The following is a 22,697-nucleotide window of genomic DNA, read 5'->3' on the forward strand; positions in this document are numbered from 1 at the left end:
CCCCTGCTAACAGTATACGGATTCATTGTCGGTAGCTAGCTGGAAAAGATGGTCTTTTACGGCTAAAATGTTGTAACATCGCCCTACGTAGGCCTAACACGTGGCGTTGGCAAATAGAATTTAATATATATATATAAGCATCTTGATGTATGTATTAAATAAAATACGCTGAATCCAATGTCCACTGAACTATTCGAATTATACGTTGAAGAGTTAACACACAGAAGCTTATGTATATCTGTGTGAGCGTATATCTGCGTATAAGTATGTGCCTATATGCAGACATTTATTCATATGAATAATATATATTTCTTTGCTACCCACAAGGGGCTAATCACAGAGGGGACAAACAAGGACAGACAAACGGATTAAGTCGATTACATCGATCCCAGTGCGTAACTGGTACTTAAATTATCGACACCCAAAGGATGAAAGGCAAAGTCAACCTCGACGGAATTTGAACCCAGAACGTAACGGCAGACGAAATCCGGCTACGCATTTCGCTCGGCGTGCTACCGGTTCTGCCAGCTCGCCGCCTTATTTATTCAGATAAATATTATAGCTCATTTATTATTTAGAAGTTTGAAATTGAACATTCGTTCAGTCTCGTCAATGCTACATTTACGCACTTGTGCTTTCATTCAGTGAAAATGCATATATTTTATACCTACACGTACTGTTCGTCGACTACATCTACTTAGGTGCCAACAGTCATTTAATGATGTACATCTTCCTGTTACACACATCGAAGCGTGATGGATGAATAAAATATACATTGAAACACAATCACCGAAGCTTTCCCTCTCTCTATATATGTGTGTGTGAGTGTGCATGTGAGTGTGCATGTACGAGTATGTAAGTATGTATGTATGCATATCATCACATCACTAATATGAAAGGATACATAGACTAAATTAAAACTTATATTAAAGGCAACGATTGACAAATATACGTGCTTTCATTAAACGCTGGAAGTTATATATCATTGCTAATGTTCGCCGAAATATTTTACAGTTTATGCAATTCCGTTTACGAGACAGATTTCATTTTCAATTTTTTTTTTTCTTGCATTCAAACACCATTCATCAGAAATTTTATGATTTTGAGTAGTTTCTTTCTCAGCTTTGGGGGCTAATGTAATGAAAAAAACAAACAAACAAACAACAACGATATATATATATATATATATATATATATATATATATATATATATATATATATTATATATATATAATATATATACGTACATATATATAAATGTGTGTGTGTGTATGTATGTATGCATATATACATACATATATTCATATGTGCGCATATTGATGTATGGATCTCTCTTATTCTCTCTCCCTTCTATCTCTCTGTACCTAAATATATATATATAATATATATATATATATATATATATATGTATATATACACATATGAATACGCATATATATATATATACATATATACTTATATATACATTTATATTTATATATATATATATACATATATATATATATATATATAAGTATATATGTATATATACATATAAATATACGTATGTATATATGTATATATATATATAATATATATCTATATATATATATATATATATATGTGTGTGTGTGTGTGTGTGTATGTATGTACATATATATATATATACATATATATATATGTATATATATATACATGTATATAGAGATAGATAGATATACATACACACACACATATATATATATATATATATATATATATATGTATGTATGTATGCATGAATGTATGTATGTAAATGTATAAGCGGAGAGAGAAAAATAGAGAGTGAAATTGCAGAGTGTGTCTATATATTTCTATGTGTGTGTGAGTGTGAGGGTGTTCGCATGTATGTATATATGTATGTTTCAATACTGACAAAGCTAGAGAATCAAGTAGTTATGTGGAACTTTGTGAGACGCCGAAATATAGACTTTAATTCCAATTCCTTTCGCTGACCATAAACATATAATTAAGGAAACACTTTTATATGTTTGTGATATTGGTGTGGCTATATAAATTTGCCTTTGAGGACAAAGTTTCTACATACGTATATACGTATGTATGTATGTACATTTAGACGTATGATTGTATAAAAAGCTACAGTCACAAACTTACATGAAATATGAGTGGCTGCAACGGAAATGTTAGAGAATATAAAACTAGTTTCTGTTTTATGTTGTGAATTATATGGAAAAGAAAACACAAATATCAAAACGCAGAAAAATTATGAAGTTCTTTTAAAACTTTTCTAAATGTTAACTGAAATTTATGTTCTGAAGTCATTAACTACAGATATGGTAGTTACTATTTATGAGCAACTGTTGGAGATGCTAGGAATACAATATATTTAAATCTAGTTCAAAGGTTGTGACTAAGTACTAAATACATTATTTGAACTACGGGTTTTGTGGTATCACTAATTTGTCACATAAAATATATACGTTACTTCTTGCATCCCTTAACAAATTAGAATCAGCGTAGAAAGATATAAACAGCGACGCACATACACAATCAAATACGGTGGTGTATGAATATATACATATATATATATATATATATATATATATATATATATGTATATATATATATATTATATATATATATATATTATATATATATATATATATATATATATATATATATATATATATTATATATAGAGGGCATCATACATACATGCCAGAGAGCATCACACATACATGCCACACGCTAAGAGGGACAATTAGTCATTTCTACCAAAAATATTACTAATCCCACCGAATGCAATTTTTCAAAGTAAGACATTTAAAAAATATAGACCTGTATCACAGTGATTTCATACTTACGTATTGATCAGCAGGCCCGAATGTATCATAAATAAACGACCCTGCCCCGCTTAAGCCGATCAGCTAACTGATCAACATCAACGAAGCACATGGGTGAGTTTACATATATTACATCCTGTAAATGGCGAACTTTTACGAATTGCATTTCGGGAAAGGAAAAGTTTTTTCGGAATAAAAATTTAGCAATTAAGGACAACTACTTAATAAGGAAAACTTAACAAGAAATTGTCAGGTAGATAGCGTGAAAACCTCATAAGAGAATAAATTTCGAAAATAATTATTTCTTATTGAACATATTAATTTATATATAGAGGGCATCATACATACATGCCAGAGAGCATCACACATACATGCCACACGCTAAGAGTATGAAATCACTGTGATACAGGTCTATATTTTTTTAAATGTCTTACTTTGAAAAATTGCATTCGGTGGGATTAGTAATATTTTTGGTAGAAATGACTAATTGTCCCTCTTAGCGTGTGGCATGTATGTGTGATGCTCTCTTATTTCTTTATTACGATTATACAATCGTTACATAGAAGGACAAATACAGGACATACATGCAAAAAAACAGTTAAGAGATTCGATTAAAAATTTTCCATAACATTTGGATTATTCATTATAAAAATTCGTCTATAAATTGTCCTTTACGTGACCAATAGAATATTAAAACATTTTATAACCTTTCGATCTTACCGAAGTTTTAAACCCCGGCAATTTATAAGGCCCCGCAGCTTTTGTTTCCTCTACTCCCTCCATAGTTAAGCTGGGTTTCTGACACCCACCTTTTTTTCCACTTCCTTCCATCTTTTCTCATACACACCCCGTGGTAGGATCCTCTTTTCCAGCCCCATTTTGCTCTTCAGATGATATCTGAAGTAAGTGAGCAAGCCGGGGCCCGAGACAAAGGATCCTATCGCGACTCCTTCCATTCTTGTTCGCCACATGCATTCTTTTACTACTGCAACCGTGCAGTGAAAACATGCCTCACCTTCCTTCGAGAGTCCAGTTGGCGGTATCATCTTAATCATAGACTCAGCCGACAGCTGTACTCGTCCCAGATGCGATAACACGTGTTCTGCGTAACTTATCAAGTCGGACAACTTCCGACAGTGTACAAAAGCGTGCTGGACGGTTTCATCGTCCAACTCGCACCTTGGACACGTCGGTGGCACTGAAATTCCGTGCCGCGATAACTTCTCGCGAACAGGTAAAGCATTCCTATAGCACTGCCAGGCCAGGGATCTTTGGAAATTATCCAAGTACCCCGTCCTGAAAGTCTTTTTAACAGGTTGGTAAGCTGGTCTTCGTCAAACCCCAGAGCCCCTCCTAGGACGTCGTCGTTCTTTGCCTCTACCAGCCTTCTATAAAATAAGAGGTGGTATTTCCGCAGCCGGCCTTGCCCGCCTTGTGGATCAGCGTGAGTGCCTGTCGGCACTCCTTTTGCCATAAAGTCAGTTTCCATCTTTTGATGCGACCGGGTTTAAAATTCACTAAGGAGGCCGGTCTCGGGAAAAATTCCCCTGCCAGCGGACTCCACACCTTATCACCCTCCAGGTGGTGCCAGAGATGCTTCAGCCTCAACGCATGTCTGCGCATCATCAACCAAGGCATTCCTAACCCACCCTTTAACGGTTCCTGGCAGCAAACGGAGCGCCTCACAAGTGGCTTTCCTCCCTTCCACAAAAAGCGGAAAAGGATTCGCTCCAACTTGCTAAGCCATGAATCGGGGCAAGGGACAACGGTCAGGCGGTAAGTGATTACAGATGCAATGAACATCTGTACCACCTCCACCCTTCCTTTCAAGGACAGAAACCTTCCGGACCAGGTCCGTACTATGGCCTCCACCTTGCTCGTCACCTCACTCCAGTTCCTCTCCGTTTGGGAGTCTGGCCCAAACCAGACTCCTAGCAACTTAACAGGGCCATCCGTCCAGTGTCCCACGACACTGGACGATATCGACTTGCTCCTCCAGGTGCCGAGGCGCAAGCCAACCGACTTGTCCTTGTTAACCTTTGCTCCTGCCACCGCCTCGTATCCTCTGATAGCCTCTTCCACACAAGGTAGCTGGGCCTCATTGGACACGATGAGGGTGACGTCATCCGCATAAGCAGTAACCGTCCTCCCACCTCCGATCTCATCCGAGTTACTTCCCAGCCTCTCCAACTTTCGCAGCAATGGCTCAAGAGCCAACACGTACAAAAGTGGTGACAAGGGGCACCCTTGACGAACTGAACATTCGATCGAAAACGGTTCCGTTAGGTAACCGTTTATCTGGACGGTGGACTTGATGCCGCTATACATAGCGGAGATCCACCCGCGAAATTCAGGGCCCAGTCCAGCCGCTTCGAGGACCGTCGCCAGGTACTCATGGTCTACCCTATCGAACGCTTTACTTTGGTCTAAATGGACCATTACCCCCCCCCCTTGCCGGTTAATTTACCCACCCTATCTAAGGTGTAGCGTATAAGGTGAAGATTGTCCTGGATCGACCTGCCTGGAATTGCACATGTCTGTGCTCTCCCTACAAGTTTCTCCACGACAACCGTCAACCTTTTTGCCAACACCTTGGCCAAAATCTTTAACTCTACATTAAGTAGAGTTATGGGCCTGTAGTTACTAATGTTATCCCCCTTGCTCGGGTCTTTCTGGATTAGCGTCACCACTCCCCGGCTTACAGAACTGGGAATTCTCCCATTCTGCTGCCAGTTCGTGTAGACGCCTGCCAATATTCCCCCGAACAAGTCCGGCATACTTTGGTAAAACTCGTAGGGCAGACCATCCAACCCCGGCGACTTCTCCCCGGCGCATCCGGCCAGTATCCCCTCTATCTCCGCGGGAGTGATCGCTTCTTCCACAGCACTCCACCTCACGCCCCGAGAGCCGCGGTCCGCCGGCCAGGAAGTCCTTTAAGGTCCTCCCCCGCTCCGGCGCCACACCACCCCCGAACACGCGGGCGAAATGCTGGTGAAGAAACTTTTGCATCTCCTCCTGTCCATAGATCTTTTGTCCCTGTTCGTCAGTTAAAGACTTGATTGAGGCTTTGTTACCTCTCTGACTCTCCACTCGACGGGCCCATCCGGCAACGTTAATACCTTCTCGTTTCCCAGCGCGTAGCTTAGCTCTGACTCTGCAACCTTCGTGTTTGGAGTTAAGGTGACGGTACAATACCGTCCTTGCCGCCATCACTCCGGATGCAGAGCCAGCTTCCATTGCCTCGTTTAGATTCTTAACTAAATCGTCCTCTATCCTAGACCTATCTAACCTTAGCTGATTGCTAAATCTAATGGACTCTGAACGAATGGCTCTTTTGAGGGAGTGCCACCATCTATTGTTAATGATGGTGCCACACAATGCCCTCTGTACTAACACCTTAATCCGGGTACGGAAGTCTTCACAATTCAAAATAGCCTTGTTCAGCTTCCAGTACCCGGGTCCCTGTCTATGACACTTGTCTAATTGCATCCTACACGTCACAAATTTGTGATCCGTGTAAGGCACAATGTGAAACTGTGGACAACTAAACGTATCCTTATCTCTTTTCTTAATAAATATCCTATCTAAATACGATCTGTGTGAGCCGTCGTTGTTACTCCACGTCCACTGTGGAACGCTCGGCTCATCCAGTCGGTAACGGTCCACTAGATCAAAGCTCTCTAGTAGACCCTTGAGGCTAGGGTTCCCCTTCCTATTGGTTGAGCCAACACTGTCGACCCGCGCTTCAAGGACAGTGTTAAAGTCCCCTACTAGGATTACCGTTTTCGACGTCGCTAAAAAGGGCTCCAGGTTCCGAAAAAACCCGTCTGTCTACTCTCGTTCGGAGCGTAGACAGCTACCAACCTGAAGGACTGTTTACTTACGTGGGTCACATCCAGAACAACCAGCCTGCCTTCTGGGTCCAGAAAGACAGTACTTACCTGCAAGTCCAAGCTCTTCCTGATAAGGACTGCCACGCCTCTGCCTCTTCCTCGGCTAGGAGAAATAAATTTCTCGAACCCATTTAGAAGAGGCGAGAACGCTTGGGCCTCGTTCATCTTGGACTCGGTTGCAATAGCTATGTCTACTCCATGTGTCGTGAGGTCGTCCAGGAAGCAAATTTGTTTCCATTCCGACCCCATTCCACGTACATTCACACAACCCAGCTTAGCCATTGTCGGTGAGAGAAAAAATAAATGAACTTACGGTTGAGAAAGGGAGCATGACAGTTTAATCTGCCCGCTTCCCCTTCTTCCTCCCTTGTGGTCGTAGCTGCAGGGCTCTTAACCGGCGTTGCCACCGGGCTCTGGGTAGGTGTGGTTGCCGGGGTTATCACAAGTTTACCCTCCAGTACTTCTTTTGTTACATCTCTAATCAGTCTATTCTTTAGATGTTCCTGCAGTACTTCCTCCTTCCACTCGTCTTCCTCCCACTTTTGCGAAGCGAGTGGTTGCTTTGTCTGTAGCCTTGCTAAATAGTTTAAATTTTGAAAATTTATAGTATTTATATACCCTTTCGTTTTTTTCATCAAAAGCAATGATCTTATCATTTTTTTTTAAAGACTTTTTCACATCTTGTTTTATGGGGAGGGGCTTGGCGAACTGTTTCCCAATGAATACAGTGCCATGGGGGTAGGGCTGAGGAATTTGCTTTGTGTGTGTGTCTGCGGTGCTTGCTGATTTTTTCCTTGTTTGGGGAGGGGAGTCCAGGGTGTTGTCTTTTTTTCTTTTGTGTGTCACCTGTGTAAAATCCATTTGTTCGGTACAATCCGTTTCTGTTTCTTTCCTTGTCGTCGTCTTGTTTTCTTTTTCCGCCTTCTCCCCTTCAGTGTTAGAAGCACTTTGAGGAGGGGCTTCATTGGTTTTCTTTTTTTTTAAGCAGTTCGAGCGGACGTGACCCTTCTCGCCACATTTAAAACATCTAGGTCTGCGCCCCTCCACTGACACTCTCATGGACGTTCCATCTTCGTTAAATATCCTATCGGGCAGGTTCTCCAATATCTTGTTTCTGCCTGAACGAGGAGTTCCAGCGTCTGTCCCTTCCAGCGTACCTCCTCTTTCCTTCTCATCTGCAGAATCGAAATTTCCCGCTCTACATTGTGCAGGACCGCCGCTGCTACCCACATAATATCATACCCTCTCGGTATGTCCTCTACCAGCAGTTTAGCTGTTCTTTTTCCCATATACGAGGGTAACAGCATGATATCATCATTTTTCAGGGTCAATGATGACACCTCTCTTGCTACCTCAGCCGAGTCAAAATGTGCTTCAACAGTAGCACTGCGAGCACCTCGAACGACATGGCGAATTTTGTCCCACACCGGGGACAAGCACTTTTCGACAATTTCGTTTCTGACGTCCATAATTTTCGTTTCTTTGTAGCTATACACTTTGTATATAACTGTTTTTTCCTTTATTTCTTGTACCTTCGCTTGCGGCGGTACAAGTTTGATCTCGTTTCCTTCCATTTTCACCAAGTTCCTAAATTCGAATAGTTGTTCGATCTTGAATTCAACGTCCATCATGGTTCCGCCTACCGCGGCCGAAAATGACTGTTTTGTTACTTCAGTGTCCTTTAATTCACTTGTTCCCATCGCGGGAAAATCATTCTTCGACGCCAAGTCGAAATCCACTTCCCAAAAAATGTCTCAAAAATTACCTCGAAGGCAACAACAATCCCAAATACAGAACTTTCCTTTCCCGAAATGCAATTCGTAAAAGTTCGCCATTTACAGGATGTAATATATGTAAACTCACCCATGTGCTTCGTTGATGTTGATCAGTTAGCTGATCGGCTTAAGCGGGGCAGGGTCGTTTATTTATGATACATTCGGGCCTGCTGATGAATACGTAAGTATGAAATCACTGTGATACAGGCCTATATTTTTTAAATGTCTTACTTTGAAAAATTGCATTCGGTGGGATTAGTATATTTTGGTAGAAATGACTAATTGTCCCTCTTAGCGTGTGGCATGTATGTGTGATGCTCTCTGGCATGTATGTATGATGCCCTCTATATATAAATTAATATGTTCAATAAGAAATAATTATTTTCGAAATTTATTCTCTTATGAGGTTTTCACGCTATCTACCTGACATTTCTTGTTAAGTTTTCCTTATTAAGTAGTTGTCCTTAATTGCTAAATTGTTATTCCGAAAAACTTTTCCTTTCCGAAATGCAATTCGTAAAAGTTCGCCATTTACAGGATGTAATATATGTAAACTCACCCATGTGCTTCGTTGATGTTGATCAGTTAGCTGATCGGCTTAAGCGGGGCAGGGTCGTTTATTTATGATACATTCGGGCCTGCTGATGAATACGTAAGTATGAAATCACTGTGATACAGGTCTATATTTTTTAAATGTCTTACTTTGAAAAATTGCATTCGGTGGGATTAGTAATATTTTGGGTAGAAATGACTAATTGTCCCTCTTAGCGTGTGGCATGTATGTGTGATGCTCTCTGGCATGTATGTATGATGCCCTCTATATATAAATTAATATGTTCAATAAGAAATATTATTTTCGAAATTTTTTCTCTTATGAGGTTTTCACGCTATCTACCTGACAATTCTTGTTAAGTTTTCCTTATTAAGTAGTTGTCCTTAATTGCTAAATTGTTATTCCGAAAAACTTTTCCTCTCCCGAAATGCAATTCGTAAAAGTTTGCCATTTATCCGGATGTAATATATGTAAACTCACCCATGTGCTTCGTTGATGTTGATCAGTTAGCTGATCGGCTTAAGCGGGGCAGGGTCGTTGTTTATTTATAATACATTCAGGCCTGCTGATGAATACGTAAGTATGAAATCACTGTGATACAGGTCTATATTTTTTAAATGTCTTACTTTGAAAAATTGCATTCGGTGGGATTAGTAATATTTTTGGTAGAAATGACTAATTGTCCCTCTTAGCGTGTGGCATGTATGTGTGATGCTCTCTGGCATGTATGTATGATGCCCTCTATATATAAATTAATATGTTCAATAAGAAATAATTATTTTCGAAATTTTTTCTCTTATGAGGTTTTCACGCTATCTACCTGACAATTTCTTGTTAAGTTTTCCTTATTAAGTAGTTGTCCTTAATTGCTAAATTGTTATTCCGAAAAACTTTTCCTCTCCCGAAATGCAATTCGTAAAAGTTTGCCATTTATCCGGATGTAATATATGTAAACTCACCCATGTGCTTCGTTGATGTTGATCAGTTAGCTGATCGGCTTAAGCGGGGCAGGGTCGTTGTTTATTTATAATACATTCAGGCCTGCTGATGAATACGTAAGTATGAAATCACTGTGATACAGGTCTATTTTTTTAAATGTCTTACTTTGAAAAATTGCATTCGGTGGGATTAGTAATATTTTTGGTAGAAATGACTAATTGTCCCTCTTAGCGTGTGGCATGTATGTGTGATGCTCTCTGGCATGTATGTATGATGCCCTCTATATATAAATAATATGTTCAATAAGAAATATTATTTTCGAAATTTTTTCTCTTATGAGGTTTTCACGCTATCTACCTGACAATTTCTTGTTAAGTTTTCCTTATTAAGTAGTTGTCCTTAATTGCTAATTGTTATTCCGAAAAAACTTTTCCTCTCCCGAAATGCAATTCGTAAAAGTTTGCCATTTATCCGGATGTAATATATGTAACTCACCCATGTGCTTCGTTGATGTTGATCAGTTAGCTGATCGGCTTAAGCGGGGCAGGGTCGTTGTTTATTTATAATACATTCAGGCCTGCTGATGAATACGTAAGTATGAAATCACTGTGATACAGGTCTATATTTTTTAAATGTCTTACTTTGAAAAATTGCATTCGGTGGGATTAGTAATATTTTTGGTAGAAATGACTAATTGTCCCTCTTAGCGTGTGGCATGTATGTGTGATGCTCTCTGGCATGTATGTATGATGCCCTCTATATATAAATTAATATGTTCAATAAGAAATAATTATTTTCGAAATTTATTCTCTTATGAGGTTTTCACGCTATCTACCTGACAATTTCTTGTTAAGTTTTCCTTATTAAGTAGTTATCCTTAATTGCTAAATTTTTATTCCGAAAAAACTTTTCCTTTCCCGAAATGCAATTCGTAAAAGTTCGCCATTTACAGGATGTAATATATGTAAACTCACCCATGTGCTTCGTTGATGTTGATCAGTTAGCTGATCGGCTTAAGCGGGGCAGGGTCGTTTATTTATGATACATTCGGGCCTGCTGATGAATACGTAAGTATGAAATCACTGTGATACAGGTCTATATTTTTTAAATGTCTTACTTTGAAAAATTGCATTCGGTGGGATTAGTAATATTTTTGGTAGAAATGACTAATTTGTCCCTCTTAGCGTGTGGCATGTATGTGCGATGCTCTCTGGCATGTATGTATGATGCCCTCTATATATAAATTAATATGTTCAATAAGAATAATTATTTTCGAAATTTATTCTCTTATGAGGTTTTCACGCTATCTACCTGACAATTTCTGTTAAGTTTTCCTTATTAAGTAGTTTCCTTAATTGCTAAATTTTTATTCCGAAAAAACTTTTCCTTTCCCGAAATGCAATTCGTAAAAGTTCGCCATTTACAGGATGTAATATATGTAAACTCACCCATGTGCTTCGTTGATGTTGATCAGTTAGCTGATCGGCTTAAGCGGGGCAGGGTCGTTTATTATGATACATTCGGCCTGCTGATGAATACGTAAGTATGAAATCACTGTGATACAGGTCTATATTTTTTAAATGTCTTACTTTGAAAAATTGCATTCGGTGGGATTAGTAATATTTTTGGTAGAAATGACTAATTTGTCCCTCTTAGCGTGTGGCATGTATGTGCGATGCTCTCTGGCATGTATGTATGATGCCCTCTATATATAAATTAATATGTTCAATAAGAAATAATTATTTTCGAAATTTATTCTCTTATGAGGTTTTCACGCTATCTACCTGACAATTTCTTGTTAAGTTTTCCTTATTAAGTAGTTGTCCTTAATTGCTATATATATATATATATATATATATATGTATATATATATATATATATATATATATTATATTATATATATATATTATATATATATTATATATATATATATATATACATATATATATATATATATATATATATATGTGTGTGTGTGTGTGTGTGTATATATATACATATACTTGACTGATAAAGTTATTGATCAATTATCGGGCCATGGATGTTGGAGACTAACAAATTGTGGTTTGCCACGATCACTAAGCAGATCATATTACTATATAGATATATATGTGTGTGTGTGTGTGTGTGCAGATATATATATGTGCATATTAATATATATATATATATATATATATATTATATATATATATATATAGATAGATAGATATAGATAGATAGATAGATAGATAGATAGATAGATAGATAGATAGATAGATAGATAGATAGATAGATAGATAGATAGATATATAGATAGACATGCGAGTGTGCGACCGAATCCCTGCAGCCACGTTAGTTTATTTGTAATAACGTATTTTGAAGTATGAAAACATTTTGGCAAACGTCTGAACTTATCTTGCTTACAAAAGATGGCTGCATCTATAAAACATGAAATATATGGATAAATGTTTATCAGTTTCGTTATTGAATATGTCTGCAAAATATCCCATTGTGGATACGAATGTATGTATGTATGTGTGTGTACATGTGTATATGTAGGTAATGGTGTGCATGTGTCAGTGTCTGTATTATGTGCCTGTGTGGTTGTGAATGCACGCGCATTTTTGTGCAAAAATTTATTCTACCTCACATTTTGATTGACCCCGGAAGTTGGAAAATTGTGGAATTAAAAGACTATTGGACTTGTCAGAAACTGTAACTAGTAATTTTAGTAGAGTTCCTGGATACTGACTTATGCATACATGATTCAAGCAGCATAGCCTAAGTGCGATATCTCATCCATCTGGACGTTCTTGCTTTCGTATTGATAATATTTATCTTAAAACATCCTATAGTAAGAAATTGAATAATTAATGTGAGCAATATCTAATATCACTGCCAGATTCTTTTCTACACTAGGCACAAGGCACGAAATCTTTGGAGAGGTAGGGCAGTGAATTAGATCGACCCCATTACGCAACTGGTACTTAATATATCGACCCTGAAGGGATGAAAGGCAAAGTCGATCTCGACAGAAATTGAAATCAGAACATAACGGCAGGCGAAATACGGCCACGCATTTCGCCTGGCTTGCTAACATTTCTTATTTCTTTAAGGGAGCTAAACATAGAGGGGACAAACAAGGAATAACAAATGGATTAAGTCGATTATTTCGACCCCAGTATGCAACTTGTATTTAATTTATCGACACTAAAGGGATGAAAGGAATTTGAACTCAAAACGTAGCGGCAGACGAAATACCGCTAAGCATTTCGACCGATGTGCTATCGTTTCTGCCAGCTCGCCACCTTATAGTCGTACCAGATTCACGTTATAGTACCATGCTGAAGAATAATCTATAGAATGATTCATCTGTAGTAACCTCAGTGTGAAATAACTTCCTGGTTGCAGCAGTGTTAAATAACATTAAATCGAAATTTAAAGTAGGATAAATTGAATTATAACACTAATAAACAAATAACTCATATGTAGCTCAGGCTACAGGAATCGAAGAAAATAGTAGTAGTTCAAATAATTATTACGGATGTCGCAAATTGGCTTAATCTGCATGTAAATTAGAAAGTTAGATAATTACCTCAGAAGAGGGTAGAGCAGGAAATAGTGTAGTATCAAATATAATAAGCACTGATAATACCGTGACATTCACAAGCATATCACAGCAGTAATTATAATTCTTATGATATTAATCATATACATAGCAGGATTCACCTTAATAAGGATGATATAATAAGAATATCAGATGTGATGATGTGGTACCAGGATAATGATTTCAAATATAGACCAGTAGTGCTGACCACTTGTTGAATTCATAAGAAATCCGAGTGTCAGAATATCCTATTTCACAGAATGAGGTAATATGTATATGTGTGCACCTGTGAAGGTGTTTTCAGTATATATTCGTGTGTATGTATATCATATATATATATAAATATATGTGTGTGTGTGTGTGTGTGTGTGTGTGTGCATGTGTGTATGTATGCAGGTGAAAGCTTGTTTCTGAACAACATGCTTCTGGCTTCAGTCACACTGCGTGGCACATTCGGCAAGGGCCTTCTAGTATAGCCTCCGTTCCGACCAGATGTTTGTAAGTTGAATTAGTAGACAGAAACTGAAAGAAGGGCCTCGTATATATATATATATATATATATATATATATATACACACACATATATATATATATACATATATATATAAAGAAAGATAGAGAGAAACAGAGAGACAGAGAAAGACGGAGCGAGACAGAGAGACAGGGAGATAAACAAGTTGCATAAATCTGGATGACAGATATGTAATTCTTCTACGTGTTGATAAAATATTTCATGCAAGAATTATGGTTTGTGATGTTTTCCTAGTATTCTATTACCCTACTTTCCATCATTATCTGATTAATTATAGCATCTTACAACTCTGTACAAGGTGCGATTAAAATACCATTCTTGCGTCTAACAAACCCAAACATTGAAACCTGTTGAAATATGATATTCACTTAACAAAAACGCACATTTTCTCTTAAGATTTTCTCTGGAGCAACCTTAATATCCATTTTTTTTTTCTTTTATACTCCTTTTTCATATTTAGTATGCATTTGTGTTATAATTCTCAGATTTCGTTCACATAACTCTCCCCTACTTTCCTGACATTCTTATAATTGATTCACTTATTTTTTTCCCCTACTTTCGAACAGTTTATGATTTTGTTTTCCTATTGTTAAACCAACACAAATACATTTTAGTTCCAATAACATATTTATATTGATAATCTACAATAACTGAAATGTGATTTTTTTTTATGAACATGATAACAAATCTCATATTTGTTTTACTCATTTTGTAGCCGCTGTGTTTATATGAAACCATAATGTTTATATTACACTGTAAACCTAGCGTGTTATTGATTACGATATAATCTTTTAATCTGACTATATTACCATACATATTTTCTTTTGCTCAATCACTGTCCTTCCTACACAAATTCCATTCAATCTATCTATCGTTCCTTTTCTAACTCTTGCGGGGAACAATGCATTAAATTGATTCTTGGAAATGAAATCGTTGGGAAAAGAGGCAGAAAACTAGAAAGCAAAGATGATCGCTTAGTTTCAGGAAGTTCTAGGTGTCCATACTCATAATAATATAATCTAGCTTCCAAATAAATGGACAGTTTTTGGATAGAGGAATGCATTCTGAGAAGTCTCAGTGCATATGTCAAAGGCTTATGTTAGCAGATATGCGATTAATCATGTGTGAAAATGAAGCTAAATTCTTCAAGTATGAAATAAGTGGATGGGAAAATCACTGGTGTATGATAAGGAGGAAATCCATATTTCATCAATACAACGTCTAAGCTAAGGAAAACACTGCTTACATTGCGAAAGCATGAAGGAAAAGATCAAATAAATGGAGGAATGGAAATGGAGGGATGAAATCGAGCAGTTAAGGATAGAATGAAGTGAAGAATGTATAATAAACGAAGGCAGCAGTGAATGAAATATTGAAAGAAAAATGATAAGAAAATACTAGAGAGAAGCGAGGTACGTACACCGAGTGAAGAAAGAAAGAAAGAAAGAAAGAAGGCAAGCTTGAGAAGATGAATATTAAAAAGGAAAGAAAAAAAAGCAATAACGTTAATATGTGGAAATATACTCACACACACACACACACATACACACGCACACACACGAACAAACTCACGCACACACACGCATGGCCCACACTTGTATATATATTTGTACGTACACGATATTTTTCATACATACATCATACATATATGCACAAATATATTCTTTATTTTAGTTATTCTTACGATTCATATAATTGTATACATATATAAGTGTGTGTATATATATATATATATGTGTGTGTGTGTGTGTGTGCATGTATGTATACACACACATTCATTAGCTAATGCCCGCGCACACACTTATATGTGTAAATATGTAAATATATATATCTGTGTACATGCGTGTGCACATTTGCATTGAATAACAGTGAGCCCTTGCATAGAAATAATTGACGCACAAAAGTTTTTACCAGGACAGTAAAATATATTTTTCAGATTCTAAAAGATGCTAACACCCTGAAGATGAAAGCTGATACCGTCCAAGCTGTCCCACATCTTTGGGTTTGCTGATGCTTAAACTATGAACATCACCTGTCCGCAACCGAAAAGACTATTCTAATTTGTCTTCTGAAGTCAATCTGCAACCTACTTGGAACTTACTTCCGTATAAGTCACTCTTTACGCACGTCTCCTTTTACCAACCGCTACATTTTCTGTTACATCTTGAAATTTGTTGTTCTTGAGACTGCTTTACTTATCGTCCGTCCTGCTGTCGCCAGCAATAATGCATCATTCTCTCAGCCCGATTACTTTATCCACTAGTTATCATAAATTATGTACAAACGTATAGCAGCTATCTTAGCCTTCCACACAACTATACCGAAACATATAGCTTCGTTGCATATTATTTAGAATTACGGTAAGATAGTTTCATATATGTACTATAAACTTAACGGCACAAATTCTGTATTCAACATAATTCCCATTAAACCATCATTGAAATACCACAGACCACACTCTACATGCACTACATGATTTGCAGGAACAATTTATAAATCGAAAATTCATTGAGTTTGTTTCATAGAATCAGCCAAAACGAGTAAATGACTATGAGATTAAACGTTTCCAAACTTACATGATAAAGAGAAATTTAAAAAAAAACTGAAAGTATTTCAATAGAAATACATAACTACCCTGGAGACTTCGACATTACCTAAACATATAAACATATAAACATATAACTACCAAAGTAAAACTGATAAAGAACGAAATACACAAGGTCAAAATATTTAAATAAGTGCACGGTTGAAGAGTCAAACAGTTATTGAATGTAAAAATTAATGCCAGAAATAAGATAGTAAATGGAAATAGGTTAACTCTCATAGCGATAAAGTAGAACTTCACCATAAATTTTAAATTAAGAGATTACATACAGGAAATATTTGGAAGCCATCATTCCAAAGCGGGGTGCGATAAAAATAGAAAATAGTTACACAAATTAATACTTAAAACTCACTGATATGTGTTTGTGTGTGTGTACATATATATGTATATACATATGTATATATTTATATTTATATTATATACACACACACATACAGTAGAAATGTATAGAAAAACAAAAGACGGAGATAGGTGTATGAAGAACAAGCAAGTGTATTAGTTTGACTCTCGGGAAAATGAAAGTCTTTTACATTTCGAACCTGCGCTCATCAACAGAAAGGAATAAGAGAAAATGAACAGAGAGAGAATGAAAAAACACTCATAGATTTCAGCGCTCTAGCGTGTATATATATATATATATATATATATGTGTGTGTGTATGCATGTGTGTGTGTGTATATATATGCATGTATATATATATATATAATATATATATATATATATATATATATTATATATATATATATTATATATATATATACATTCATATATATATATATATATATACATTTATATATATATATATATTACATTTATATATATATATATATATATATATATATATATATATATATATATAATATATATAATATATATATATATATTATATATATATATATATTATATTCTTTTAATTCTTTTACTTGTTTCGGGCATTTGACTGTGACCATGCTGGAGCACCATTTTTAGTCGCAGAAATCGCACCCCCTCGGGAATTATTTTTTCTAAGCCTAGAACTTATTCTATGGTACTTTTTACCCGAACCCCTAAGATGTGGGGACGTAAACTCATGAACGATGATTGTCAGGCGATGTATGACCCTTTGGAACAGCCATATATGTCTCTCTAGTTCCGAAATCGATTTTAAAGCCCTCTCACACTCTACCGACGGCGAATAAGCTGCTGTGGGTTGAAGGACGCTATATGTATACGTTTTGGGGACATCAGATGATTGGCATACCACGTCTTGAAATGGTGTAAATGCTACATACGTTTTACAACTTCTCTTTTTACGCTTCCTCTACTCAGTTCTTTCCAAAGGGTTCTTTTTCATTGATCTGCGGTCGCTCCAGTTTACACGTAAATCATGCATGTTATATATATATATATATATATATATTACATTATATATATATATATATATATATATATATATATATATATACGAGTGCGTGTGGAAATATGTATGCATCTATATACAGTGAAGGATGCTTGCATAATGCAGATGTTATTGTCATGCATTATATGTCACATTAATTATTTCTCACATTACACGAAAGTCACCCAGTACATTATCGGTGATATTCCAACAGGCCCCATATATCTCATCGAGATTTTATCATGGAATGTAAAAAGCCGTAACCAAATTCAGTAAGGCGTTTAATCTGCGGTTTTCCCATTTTTGATATTCCACTTCCTTCCTCTTAAAAACAATTATACAGCTATTAATTTGACAATCAGACCTTTATCTTTCCTGATACTACATACATACACCTGTCTACATAAAGCTCTTTGGAGATATAATCATTTCATTTCGTATTGTCAAACTATGTGCGATTAACATTATATTCACAGCTCCACATTTTATTTCCGTGCATCGTACTTTTTCATCAATTTCAAGTAACAGCAGTCCTTTTCATTAACATATCTATTGCTGTTATCTTTGTAATCCTCCCAATCTCGTATACTCGAATCACTTCTCATGAAACAGTTTTTCCCGTTCCTCATTGGCATTCTAATTTGAATAAGTTCCTTTCTTCCATACTGTATACATACGTGTTACTTCAACCATTTAGGTGAATGATGTTTGAGCTGAAAGGCGGCGAGCTGGCAGAAACTTTAGCACGCCGGGTGGAATGCGTAGCCGTATTTTGTCTGCCGTTACGTTCTGAGTTCAAATTCCGCCGAGGTCGACTTTGCCTTTCCTTTCGGGGTCGATAAATTAAGTACCAGTTGCGCACTGGGGTCGATGTAATCGACTAAATCCGTCTGTTTCTCATTGTTTGTCTCCTCTGTGTTTAGCCCCTTGTGGGTAGTAAAGAAATAGGTATTTCGTCTGCCGCTACGTTCTGAGTTCATATTCCGCCGAGGTAGACTTTGCCCCGTTACGCACTGGGGTCGATATAATTGACTTTAGCAGTTTGTCTGTCCTTGTTTATCCTCTCTGTGTTTAGCACCTTGTGGGCAGTAAAAAAATAGGTATTTTTGCTGCAATATCAATGGTATTTTACTGTTCCTGCGAACAAATTTAACGAATTATTTTATGTGTTTTTACTTCTAGAAATCGAAATTATTTCTCACTTTTAAGCATCAGGAAACATTCGCCTTAAAACGTAAAAGCATTTCATGCAATCGGGATTAGTTAATCCTTTGTAAACTTCGTTTTTCTGTAGTCTGCGGTAACATATAATTCTTCTAGTGTACCTACACATTAATACAAATACATATACACATGCGCAGAAATACTCACAAAAAAGACACACACACACACACATACACGTAATTCATATATGTTACGTATAATGCTGCTGATACTTGCACCGAAAATATTTTTGTACGGAATTCCTAAGACAAAAAATCAACAGATCAATGAAAATATTAGTAGACGTATTACGTTTATTGCAAAAAGCGTGTGTTTGATTTTTTTGAATGAGAGGTAAAATAGTATATAAGTCTAGATAGGTACTTATGCGGAAAACCAAAACTAAATCAGATTTTATGAAGTGCCGCCAACTGTAATCTTGCAGTTGATGAGTTCTGTCTACGAAGAGAAATATAACACTCCCTAATGGGAAATCTGTTTTTGCTAAAGATTTCAAATCAAGACATTTTAAGATGCTGAAGTTGTTTGATGGTTGCTAGTATGCATAAGATACATTTCCTATGGTGATACTAAACTAGAGTGTAATGGGAAAGTACTAACAGAAGTTTCTGTTCTGCTCGAAATAGGTCAACAATATATTTACTGCTAGACTACTGAATAGTAACTTATTATTTTCGTCAAGTTAAACCAATTTTGATTCTCTTCCGACGTTACAGATTTACTTGCAACTCGTTAACTTTAGTAATTTCGTTGCTAAATATATTCAAAAATTAGATTGAGAATTTGAAAATGTTCTTAGGTTGGAAGAAAAACTAACATTGAGCCAAATTACTATTAGAGTTATCTTTGGTTTCGATATATTAATGCTGGATACTATGTGAAGCATGTTTAGAATTATAAAATTTGAAAATATTTTTAATGGAGCAGATAATTTCTGTAATATTACTGACAGAAACATCGACTTGCTCTTCGGTATCAGTTTTAACGTGCATGCTAATGAGATATGCAGGAAATTTTTTTACGTTGTTTTGAGTTTTGAAAGAACGTTAAAGCTGGATGTGCTATGAATTCATACACGGAATCATATTTTTCGATGCAATTCAAACTTTATAACATGAAAGATAAAGGAGAAATAACTTTACTATGCAAACATTGGTGTTTACCTGTCGCACAAATATATAGTGCTAGAAGCTACATCAATTTTCCATGTTGACTTTGCAGCAATTTGACGTAAAACTATAGCATTCGAAAATGTCAGCACATATGCACGCCCGCCCATACATAAACACTAATACTCACACATATACACAAATGCGCGCACACATTTATTCGTTACCACTTTCACTCTTATCGCACTACTAGTGCTGCGTTAAATAATCCAATATCTCCAATGCTATGAGTGGGAACAAAAACAGTAGTGCTATAGATGAAACCTTAGTAGATTATCAATATCTGCACTTACTGAATATTAAGCAGGCTACAAAGTAAACATCTCATGCACTGTTATTTGCCACCAATTGCGCAAATAAAATCATGCCTAAGATAATGAAATGATTACAAGTATCCTCAGCAGTGGAATAAAATGTACAAAATCTTCAGCATTTCCAAGAGATTGTTGAAATATTCAATATGTATCTGCTGACTTGTAATATCAAGGAAAAATGAAAGGAATAGCATGCTAGATTGGTTTAAAGTGTTGTGACAAGAAGTCTTGAGATATTTCCGTTATGTGAAAGGCAGTGTTGAAAAGGGATCACGCACCAGCATCTGCTACTGTGTCTATATACATAATATTCCACAAAAGAAATATCGTTCTTGATTTGCGAATTTAAAATTTAATTTAAATTATATATAATAATTCCAATCAAAATTGACTAAAACGTAGGGCAAAGGTTTGGTTTATCATTTAATACGATTTGGTCATTCATAAATGATGTATTCGAACATCTATTTTACAATATTAGTTTGGTGACTGTAGAAATCTAAATTGAAATTTGAAAGTATATAAGCTCGTAAGTATACTTAAATATAGAAATGAAATAGCAACTGTGCTTAATTCTCTCTGTGAAGCAAAAGAAATAAATGTAAAAGATAGTGAATTAACCACGATGAAAGCTTATGTAGTATTATTAGATGTGTGAAAAGCTTCTTAAGACGTGACGTAGATAAACATAAGTAGAAGCTCCTATAAGAAGATAAAATTTGAAGATTATTGAAAATAGCTAGGCATAAATATCAAGAATTATTAGATGCTTTCGTGTCTTCAACACATAGAGTTGCAACAGAAAATTCTGCTACATGGAATTCAATGTGATATTTTATTTCCTATTTATAGATCACCGCAATTAATAACATATTGGGAGAAAATGCTCAGATAAATGAGAGTATGACATCAATCTGAAGCGCTACAATCGGTTTATCTGTAAACTCTCAAATCAAATTTACTAACTCATTGCGAGCGGACTATTCGGATTTAGATGACAGGTGCTCAGCTCCATCAACATGCAAAACAGTTTATCCTTTGGAGGTTCAGACACACACTCACACAACTTCGCCCACATATCTGCGTATTTATATACATATAGATGCATATATATATATATATATATATATATATATATAAATATATATATGAAATATTATATATGTGTATACATATGTACAAACATATATTTACATATATATATAATATATATATATATATAAATATATATATGAAATATTATATATGTGTATACATATGTACAAACATATATTTACATATATATATATATATATATATATATATATATATATATAAATGCTACTTTTAAAACCTAGGGGGCTCATGGGCCCGGTTTCCCGGTTTGAATGGCGTATGTGTTCGCAGCATTACTCATTTTCGCCAGCTGAGTGGACCGGAGCAACGTAAAATGAAGTGTTTTGCCCAAGACCACAACGCGTCGCCCGGTCCAGGAATCGAAACCACGATCGTACGATCATGCTGCTTACACCCTAAACACTAAGCCACGCGCCTCCACATACACACACGGATATATATATATGTACAGAGAGAGAGGGAGAGAGAGAGAGAGAGAGAGAGAGAGAGAGAGAGAGAGAGAGAGAGAGAGAGAGAGAAAGAATACAGAGGGTAACAATGGTAAAAATGCTTCCGAGAATATTTTCACTTTCCTATTTAGAATCCTTATTGGAAAATTTGTAAATATGTTATTTGATGTTCGCCAAGAAATCCGTTAAATAAATCACCGACTAGTTTAGTATATATTAACTATCACAAATAATATATAATACAACAATAGAATGGCGATGCAGAATGTACAGTTGTGAAGTGTTTATCCATACACATGACAGTCTAAAATAATTGCGTTTTAAATAATCATATCTAAATTT

Source organism: Octopus sinensis, linkage group LG13 (assembly GCF_006345805.1).
Source record: "Octopus sinensis linkage group LG13, ASM634580v1, whole genome shotgun sequence".
Classification (NCBI taxonomy): domain Eukaryota; kingdom Metazoa; phylum Mollusca; class Cephalopoda; order Octopoda; family Octopodidae; genus Octopus; species Octopus sinensis.